Source organism: Salvelinus namaycush, chromosome 2 (assembly GCF_016432855.1).
Source record: "Salvelinus namaycush isolate Seneca chromosome 2, SaNama_1.0, whole genome shotgun sequence".
In the NCBI taxonomy this organism is placed as follows: domain Eukaryota; kingdom Metazoa; phylum Chordata; class Actinopteri; order Salmoniformes; family Salmonidae; genus Salvelinus; species Salvelinus namaycush.
This window is the reverse complement of record NC_052308.1, coordinates 20,558,990-20,569,626: the sequence shown is the minus strand read 5'-3', so window position 1 is coordinate 20,569,626 and position 10,637 is coordinate 20,558,990. Positions and strand designations below refer to the sequence as shown.

Genomic DNA, 10,637 nt, shown 5'->3' with positions numbered 1-10,637 from the left:
CACCGCTTACTGACATCTAGAGGAAGGCGTATGCAGTGCATGTAGCCCCATAGCTTACATGGGGACTTATAAACTGACCTCAGAACAGGGACCTCAATTTCAGAAATCTCACTTCCTGACAGGAAATGTGCTGCAGAATGAGTTCTGTTTCACTCAGAGAAATAATTCAAACGGTTTTAGAAACTAGAGAGTGTTTTCTATCCAATAGTAATAATAATATGCATATTGTACGAGCAAGAATTGAGTACGAGGCAGTTTAATTTGGGAACGAAATTATTACAAAGTGCAAATAGCACCCCCTATTGACAAAAGGTTAAGAAGAAATTCTTATTTTCAATGACGGCCTAGGAACAGTGTTCCTTGTTCAGGGGTAGAACGACAGATTTTTACCTTGTCAGCTCGGGGATTCGATCTTGCAACATTTCAGTTACTAGTTCAATGCTCTAACCACTAGGCTACCTGCCCCCCCATCAATCTTCATTGGACCAATATAAATTTGGTCTGTTTCATATCAGCAAAGGACCTTGTGAATATGCTGGAGAAAACAGATACAAAAGTATCTATACCCACAGTAAAACAAGTCCTATATTGACATAACCTGAAAGGCCACTCAGCAAGGAAGAAGCCACTGCTATAAAACCACCATAAAAAAGCCAGACTACGGTTTGCAACTGCACATGGGGACAAAGATTGTACTTTTTGGAGAAATGTCTCTGCTCTGATGAAACAAAAAATAACTGTATGGCCATAATAACCATTGTTATGTTTGGAGGAAAAAGGGGGATGCTTGCAAGCCAAAGAACACCATCCCAACCGTGAAGCACGGGGGTGGCAGCATCATGTTGTGGGGGTGCTTTGCTGTAGGAGGGATTGGTGCACTTCACAAAATAGATGGCAGCATGAGGCAGGAAAATGGTGTGGATATGTTGAAGCAACATCTCAAGACATGTCAGGAAGTTAAAGCTTGGTCACAAATGGGTCTTCCAAATAGACAATGACCCCAAGCATACTTCCAAAGTTGTGGCAAAATGGCTTAAGGACAACAAAGTCAAGCTATTGGAGTGGCCATCACAAAGCCCTGACCTCAATCCTATAGAACATTTGTGGGCAGAACTGAAAAAGTGTGTGCGAGCAAGGAGGCCTACAAACCTGACTCAGTTACACCAGCTCTGTCAGGAGGAATAGGCAAAAATTCACCCAACTTATTGTGGGAAGCTTGTGGAAGGCTACCCGAAAAGTTTGACCCAAGTTAAACAATTTCAAGGCAATGCTACCAAATACTAATTGAGTGTATGTCAACTTCTGACCCACTGGGAATGTGATGAAAGAAATAAAAGCTGAAATAAATCATTCTCTCTACTATTATTCTGACATTTCACATTCTTAAAATAAAGTGGTGATCCTAGCTGACCTAAGACAGGGAATTTTTACTTGGATTAAATGTCAGGAATTGTGAAAAACTGAGTTTAAATGTATCTGGCTAAGGTGTATGTAAACGTCCGACTTCACCTGGACACCAGGTTTCTCTTCTGCTGAACGAATAATGTTGTTGGTTTCACTGCACAACTCTCTGCACAACTCTCTACACAACTCTGCACAACTCTCTTCACAACTCTCTGCACAACTCTCTTCACAACTCTCTGCACAACTCTCTACACAACTCTCTACACAACTCTCTACACAACTCTCTTCACAACTCTCTACACAACTCTCTACACAACTCTCTACACAACTCTCTTCACAACTCTCTACACAACTCTCTGCACAACTCTCTACACAACTCTCTTCACAAGTCTCTGCACAACTCTCTTCACAACTCTCTGCACAACTCTCTACACAACTCTCTTCACAACTCTCTACACAACTCTCTTCACAACTCTCTGCACAACTCTCTACACAACTCTCTTCACAACTCTCTGCACAACTCTCTACACAACTCTCTGCACAACTCTCTACACAACTCTCTGCACAACTCTCTACACAACTCTCTTCACAACTCTCTACACAACTCTCTGCACAACTCTGATAACAGCTGGTTTATTATGTTGACTGATGTTTCTATCCAGTCGTGACAGCCTCTCGATGATGTCGCCGTAGTTTTGTCCCAATCAGTAGTTGTGGAAACAATTTTTTTTTTGTAAATCATTGTGTATAGATTGGGTGATTGCCCCATTTTGGAGGAATTGAGTGCATCTTCATCTTCCATGTCGGGTAACCTACTGTGTCCAACCACTTCTGCTCTAAACCTTTCTTCAAATTCAACAAACGGTTCTTTCGGTTTTTGAACACATTGGTTATCTCTCCCCAATTGGTGGTTGCATTGGTCAGACCCTTAAGGAAAACATGTCTGGCTCTCCATCCATCAGCCACATCTTGCTCTTCACCACCCACAGCTCTTTAAACCTTTTCTTCAACTACACCATGTTCATGGTTGTTCAAAACAAAGGCTAATAACTGTAACCCATCATAAGGAGTTTCGTATAACGCTTCAATTTTTTAAAACATTTTATTTCCCAGGTAGGCCAGCTGAGAACAAGTTCTCATTTACAACTGCAACCTGGCCAAGATAAAGCAAAGCAGTGCGACAAAAACATCAACACAGAGTTACAGATGGGATAAACAAACAGTCAATAACACAATAGAAAAATGTATATACAGTGTGTGCAAATGTAGTAAGATTAGGGAGGTAAGGCAATAAATAGGCCATAGTGGAGAAATATTACAATTTAGCATTAACACTGGAGTGATAGATGTGCAGATGATGATGTGCAAGTAGAGATACTGGGTCCCACATCTTCATACCCCTGTCTCGTGGATGCTTCAAAGTTTTTGACCATTCATCCAACTGTTTTTGAGATGCTGATTTATGTGTGATTACTGTCACCGGAGGTTTGTCTTTACTACCTTTTACAGCCTGTGTTCTGGTTGGCCTAAGACATTGTTCGTCACCGCTGTCAGAATCTATTGACTCAAAGCCAGGCAATGCGGACCAGATGCTTGAAACCCTATCATCCTTGCGCAATTCAGCCTGAGGGTAGACTGAGGGAACAAAAGGTCCACAGGTTGGGGCCAAGTCTGCTTTTACGACCCTTGCCTGTAATTGTTGAATTTCTTCTTTTAAGGTTTTTATCTGTTCACCAAAAGCCCTCAAACTCTCTTTATCTCTTTGTAATGTCCTATCACGGTTCTCAAGACAGAATTTATCTTCCCCTTTTCTTATTTCGGCTAATACTGTTAAAGACCATCGTGTTTTTGTCAACGAGTTAGACATTCTCTGTATTTTTCCCTAAGCTTTTTGCATATCAGACAGATTCCATGTTCCATCTTTGTCAACAATGACGGAATATTTCTTTATTATCTCTTGCCTACACTTCTCTACTTTGAAATGGTTCTTCATGTCACTAGACGGTGAATTTAAAATATTTTTCATGTTCACATCCGGAGGAGCTGTTCCGCCCTTTTCCAGAGTGGTTCTCTCACTTAAAAATGGTATTGCATTAACTTCAAAAGTTGTATAACATCATCATACAACGTGGCACACCATGTAATCCAGCTACTCTGATGCTTCCTTCAGATGCCACATTACTTGAACACGACTGTTGTGAGTTGGTTTTGGATCAGCTCTCTGATGTGTTTACTAAGAGTCATCCGTAGGAAAACCCTGAGCTTATCTTATACACAGATGGTTCAAGCATTGTGAAGGAGGGTGTGAGGAAGGCAGGCTGGGCAGTTACTACAATGGACAATATGATAGTGACAGGCACGTTAGATTTGAGAAAAGCAGACATTCACTTTGTGAGTGACACAATGCTTATCTATTGCATACAACTCTCTAATGCGGTAGGGAAGCAGACAGACAAGTAAAAGACGCGTGGGGAATAACTCCCGAGGGGGGACATGACGTTGTACCAGGACAGTGGGTGATGGTAAAAAAATATGCAACAGACACATTAGGACCAAACTGGGAAGGTCTTTATCATGTTTTGCTCATAACAAGGTCAGCAGTGAAAGTTCAGAGAAAATCCCGATGGATAGATGTCACTCATTGCAAGGTTGTCCATTTTGATGACAAAGCGGAGCCTGGAGAACTGAGAATAAAGAACTGATTGATTAGCAATCGGGGGTCAATCTTGGGTGAAGAAGTATAGTAAAATGATCAGAACCTGATAAGCTTCTATGTTGTACACCGCAGTCGTCATATTAGGGATATCTAGGTGAAATGTCAATTTCTCTTGAAACTAGGACATGTTACTTTCACTTTTTTGTTTCCTTCGTTACAGGTTATGATAATCTGCCGTCTGAAGCTGAAGCAATATCCCTTGACCCAAGGCCTGTACCTGAAATGATACAAGATCACCAGTGAAGTGTTCATTAGAGAAGTCCTTATCAACCAGTGGAACGAAGAACAATTCCTCATTACCAGCAGACTGTCAGAACATCATGTCTAATAGTTATCTATGTGGGACTGATACCAGTGTGGAAGAGCTGGTCACTTTTAAAGGACTTGGTGAATGATTACCTTGCCAATAGGACGATTGAATATTATTGTCTTGCAGACAATTATTTATTTTGTGAGTTTCCTCCTAATCAAAATCAAATCAAATCCAATTTTATTGGTCACATACACGTGGTTAGTAGATGTTACTGCGGGTGTAGCGAAATGCATGTGCTTCTAGCTCCAACAGTGCAGTAATATCTAACAAGTAATATCTAACAAATTACACAACAAATACCCAATGCACATAAATCTAAGTAGGAATGAGTTTTACATATGAACGGACTAAGATACAGTAGAATAGTATAGAAAAAACTGTATATACATATGAGATGAGTAATGCAAGATATGTAAACATTATTAAGTGATTAAGATACAGTAGAATAGTATAGAAAACAGTATACACACATGAGATTAGTAATGCCAGATATGTAAACATTAAGTGACTAAGATACCATAGAATAGTATAGAATACAGTATATACATATGAGATGAGTAATGCCAGATATGTAAACATTATTAAGTGACTAAGATACCGTAGAATAGTATAGAATACAGTATATACATATGAGATGAGTAATGCCAGATATGTAAACATTATTAAAGTGACTAGTGTTCCATTCCTTAAAGTGGCCAGTGATTCCTAGTCTACGCCTATAGTCAGCAGCCTCTAATGTGCTAGTGATGGGTGTTTAACAGTCTGATGGCCTTGAGATAGAAGCTGTTTTTCAGTCTCTCTGTCCCAGCTTTGATGCACCTGTACTGACCTCACCTTCTGGATGATAAAGGGGTGAACAGGCAGTGGCTCGGGTGGTTGATGTCCTTGATGATCTTTTTGGCCTTCCTGTGACATCGGGTGCTGTAGGTGTCCTGGAGGGCGGGTAGTTTGCCCCCGTTAATGCGTTGGACAGAATGCACCACCGTCGGGAGAGCCTTGCGGTTGCGGGCGGTGCAGTTTCCATACCAGGTGATAATACAGCCCAATAGGATGCTTTCAATTGTTCATCGGTAAAAATGTGTGAGGGTTTAAGGTGACAAGCAACATTTCTTTAGCCTCCTGAAGTTGAAGAGGCTCTGTTGCGCCTTCTTCACCACACTGTCTGTGTGGGTGGACCATTTCAGTTGGTCAGTGATGTGTACGCCGAGGAACTTTAAGCTTTCCACCGTCTCCACTGCGGTCCCGTCGATGTAGATAGGGGTGTGCACCCTCTGCTGTTTCCTGAAGTCCACGATCATCTCCTTTGTTTTGTTGACATTGAGTGAGAGGTTGTTTTCCAGGCACCACACTCCCAGAGCCCTCACCTCCCTGTAGGCTGTCTCGTCATCGCTGGTAATCAAGCCCACTACTGTTGTGTCGTCTGCAAACTTGATGATTGAGTTGGAGGCGTGCTTGGCCACGCAGTCATGGATGAACAGGGAGTACAGGAGGGGGCAGAGCACGCACCCTTGAGGATGTGCGCACCCTAATACAGGATGTGGTAGGAGTCGTAAGGGTCATCATCATTACACCTGTTAATAATTATTGTCTATAACTTTGTTTGAAATCTATTTCTTATTGTAGCAGCAAGTAAAATATGCCCTTTGTGTTTCATAGAAATGAAAGGTGTTTAATGTGAATGATTTTATGCTTACTGCTAATGTTTTTTATACTGCCTATATTTTCATGTTTCCTATTATTTTCTAAAAATACGTATTTAAGTATATGTATTTTTTAAATGGTCTAGGGGGGAGTGTACGAATATTTTGAAGATAAATACACAACGCAGAAGATTAAAGGTCAAGAGGAAATTAACGATCAATGGAAATAGTGGTATTTCTGTAATAGGGAATTAATGATCAATGGGTCAGAGACCTGGGAGGAATTTGTCTAGGCATTGAGCCTGAAACAGGATACTTGTTATTTGGCCATTGGCCCAGTTTTATTGCAAGGAATTCTAATTGGTCAACCACAGGCTAGGGTTCGGTTATAAAACTATATCCTGCCTCTTTGTTCTATGGAGAGAATCACTGAGGACAGGGAAGAATGAACATCTACTTCTCAGCACAACATCTATGATTTGTCCTCTTTGAATAAACCTTTTTTTCTCCCCCTGATTTGCTTTGGGTCTGTGTTATTGAAGAGTGACATCAACTGCCAACATACCTTGTTTTGTCACATAAACTGAAATTAGGTGAACTATTAGGCAAACTAACTTTTAGCAACCAGGAAATGGCGGAGCGATTTCTGCATAGTGCATCTTTCATTTGACTAACCTGTAACAAGTCTAGAGAAAGTATAGTTAAACATCTATCTATCGAATTTACCTGAAATCGCATGCTGCTGTGGAGAATATAGCTAGCCAGCGTTGCAAAAAAGAGTTACCCACATAAAAATATTATAGTATACTATAATATGGTATAAATACTATAGTATTCACTGTAGTGTTTTTTCAGCCTTTATTGTAGTATTCACTGTAGTGTTTTTGCGGACTGTAGTATGTGCTATAATAATTAATGTAGTATTTTTGCAGATTATAGTATACTGTAGTATTTACTGTAGTGTTTTTGCAGACTGTAGTATACTGTAGTATTTACTGTAGTGTTTTTGCAGACTGTAGTATACTGTAGTATTTACTGTAGTGTTTTTGCAGACATTACTATAGTATTTACTACAGTGTTTTATTATCTTTGTCATAGAAGTGGAGGCTTTCTTTTTCAGGAAACCAGCTGGAGAAATACTAAAAGAGCAAATTTTCTATAAAGTGTAGGTAGGTACACTGCCGGTCAAAAGTTTTAGAACACCTACTCATTCCAGAGTTTTTCTTTATTTTTACTATTTTCTACATTGTAGAATAATAGTGAAGACATCAAAACTATGAAATAACACATATGGAATCATGTAGTAACCAAAAACATATTGATTACTACATAGCCACCCTTTGCAACCCTTTGCCTTGATGACAGCTTTGCACACTCTTGGCATTCTCGCCAAAGGGTTCTCCCACCAAGTCAAAACGGGGATCCGAACCAGCGACCTATCGGCCACCGGGCCAAGCTCCCAACCACCAGGCCACCAACCATCAAAGATTCCCCACAGTTCTCCAAAAGCTGCCCCTCAACCATCCAAAACCTCTCCCTCTCCTTGTGCTGATCTATTGGAGTCGTGGTGAGAGGGTTACATAAGCAAGTGACATCATCATTCTACTCTCTATCCAGTACCTTCCTAACGATGAGGCTCTTTGATCTCTTGGAGCAATTAGCTCATGGTGGAGATAAAGATAGACCAGTCTCCTCCTCTCCTCCTCTCCTCCTCTTCTCCCTTCATCCACCTCTTCTCTTCTTCCTCTACTTCCCCCTCCTTGGCTCCGTGGCGAGGCCAGGCGAGGTGAGGGAGGAAGATGACAGCCTCACTTTCTGTGAACATCCTTATCAGCTCGGCACATATTGATCACATTAACATTACCTCACACTCTAATCAATGGCTGGCCCAGCTACTGAGCTGTGCTTAACGTGAAGACAAAGGATTTTATTTTTCATCATCTCATCTATCATCTCTATCTCTTCCTCCCGCTCGCTCTTTGTTTATTTATCTCTCTTTCTTTCTCTGCCTCTTCCCTGTCTCGTTCTCTCTCTTTCACTCACTCATCCTCTCTCTTGATCCCTCGCTTTCTCCGTCCATTTTCCCCTCCCTCTCTGTTTTTGTGATGGGGACCCAGGTGTTGGCTGAAATGGAGGACATGAAGACAGTGGAGAGAGCTATTGAGCAAGCAGCAGGAGTTAAATGGAACAAATACAATCCCTGTTTTTGTTTCTTGTGGGTAACTGAACATCACCAAAATATGTTCTTACACGCGCATGCACAGACACACACACACCCTGATAAATAACCTTGTAAACCCTACACTACAGCTTTGTTCCAATGTCCTGCAGCAAATATTCTCTGTGATCTTTCAGAATTGATAGTGACCCCCTTTATATCCATTTCTCTCCAACACAAACAGCAGAGCCAGCAGACTGTGGATGTAGCCCCTGCAGAACATAAGCATTACTGTCAGTCTCTCACCAGAGCATGCCCAAATCCTTAGAGCAACTTTCGGGCAAATGTATTAATATGATTTACATGAAGTTCAACTTCTCGCATGCAGCCAAAGAGGCCATTCTAAAATAAGCAGTGGTGACAGAGCCAATGTGTTATGTGTGTCAGACCCGGGGCAGGGGGGTCTCCCAGGGGAGCGCTGGCCTGGAAATGACACAGACTGCGAGAAGAACCCAGATGCAGGGGAATCAGTCATCTCATCTGCAGGGGCAAAAAAAGGACAAAGATGCATTACAGGAGCTATGGACACAAACACCTGATATTTCACGCATAAGGGTTTAAATGTTATTTCAGAGAGGGATTATTATGCAGGAGAGATGATGCAAGGGCATGTTTTCAACACCAAGAACACTTTTCAGAGGTACTGTGGTAGCTATATTTTTCGAAGCACTTATTTACAGAAAAGAGCATTATTTATGACATTATTCTAAGGACTATATTGAGGATTTCTTACAAACTAAATGTCCTTCCAAGATGTTTGATGTATAACTAGGTAATAACAGGTTTAATATAATAACAAGCGGTCAAAGACAGCGATGATACTGAAATTACTGAAATATAGCAATATACAGTATTATGATAAAATAAGTGGTCATGTCATAGTCATGTTAACCACAAGGTCAATATCCTCTCCAACATCTTGACTGCATTATAATCTGCAACTAAACTGACACCTTTTAAAGTGGAATGATTTTTGACAAACCACAATGGAATCTCTGGAGAGCTGAGGTGATAGAAGAGGAGGAACACAATCCAGTGTCAAATGGAACATGAGGTACAGAAGAATGATTCCCTCCAGAGCCACACAGAATGGCCTGGAATATTCTAACAGGGCCATGGCACGCAACAAGAAACACCAGGACCTGTAAAAAGCAAGAGCTTCACACTTAAGCACAGGCACCATGCCGTAAAGCGAAAGAAAAGCCCTGTGTCAAGGGTATCAACAACACTACAGACCCAATGTCCCACATGCATGCCTCCACTATTCCCAGCCACAACTGTGAAATGACCAGAATGCCTTCCTCTTAACTGTGAAAAGGGGAAAAAACTAAAATTTCAACACCTAGTTTTAGCTTGAGACCCCAAAGACAACTGTGACCGAGTCAGAAACCCATCAAACAGAGAGAGGAGGAAGTAAGGATTCATTTAACCATGTAAGGAACTTTCTAGCCATGCAAATCTGATTGTCAGTTTCTGCCAGGAAATCCATAACCACAGTGCGATATTAATTACTCCTGCAGGATCCATTCTATATTTAATATGCAGGGCGCATCCAGTCATTACCAGCCTGTGTTTCAGCCCTGGCCTGCATGTCAGCAGTAATCAAATCTAAATGTTAACAACAACACGTCCAGCAATCAATACAGAGGATGAGGGAGGAGGGGGGAATTTACAGCACAACATTAATTCATAATTTCATGTGTGTTTGTTTCTTCATTTTTACACCATGTCAAAATCCTATTGACACATATCAACCCCTCGCCCCTTCATATTCCATTGGGCTCCCGAGTGGCACAGCGGTCTATGGCACTGCATCTCAGTGCAAGAGGCATCACTACAGTCCCTGGTTTGATTCCAGGTTGTATCATACCCGGCCGGGATTGGGAGTCCCATACGGAGGTGCACAATTGGCCCAGTGTCATCCGGGTTTGGCTGGGGTAGGCCGTCATTGTAAAAAAGAATTTGTTCTTAACTGACTTGCCTAGTTAAATAAATGTTCAATTTTATAAAATAAACATAAAGTGTAAAAAAAAAAAATCCCTGAATATGATTCTCTTAGTGTTCTTTAGCATCACTTTTCACACAAGCCTACTTAGCCTTTGTAGTAGATATTCTTCAGTCCACACACATTCAATCTATTTATTGATCCTTTATCAAACATTTCATTATGTATTGTAATACAAAAAAACAATCATATTTTATTATCACTAAATACGTAGTTGATGAATCAGATTATGCATGACATAATGTATCTGAAGATAACCGCTCCAGTCTCCCAGTTTATCAAGCCCTCCAGCTGGTCTAACCTCAGCTTTGACCAGGGAGTGACCAGAGACTGTCAGACTG

The 10,637-nt window shown here is 41.1% G+C and overlaps 1 non-coding gene across 1 annotated transcript; it reads right to left on the bottom strand.

The window, feature by feature from the left end:
- Positions 1 to 7,175: 7,175 nt before the first annotated feature.
- LOC120028351 lies at positions 7,176 to 7,230 on the bottom strand. The gene has a single exon (XR_005473435.1). It is a non-coding gene; the product is annotated as a U7 small nuclear RNA (small nuclear RNA).
- Positions 7,231 to 10,637: the final 3,407 nt, after the last annotated feature.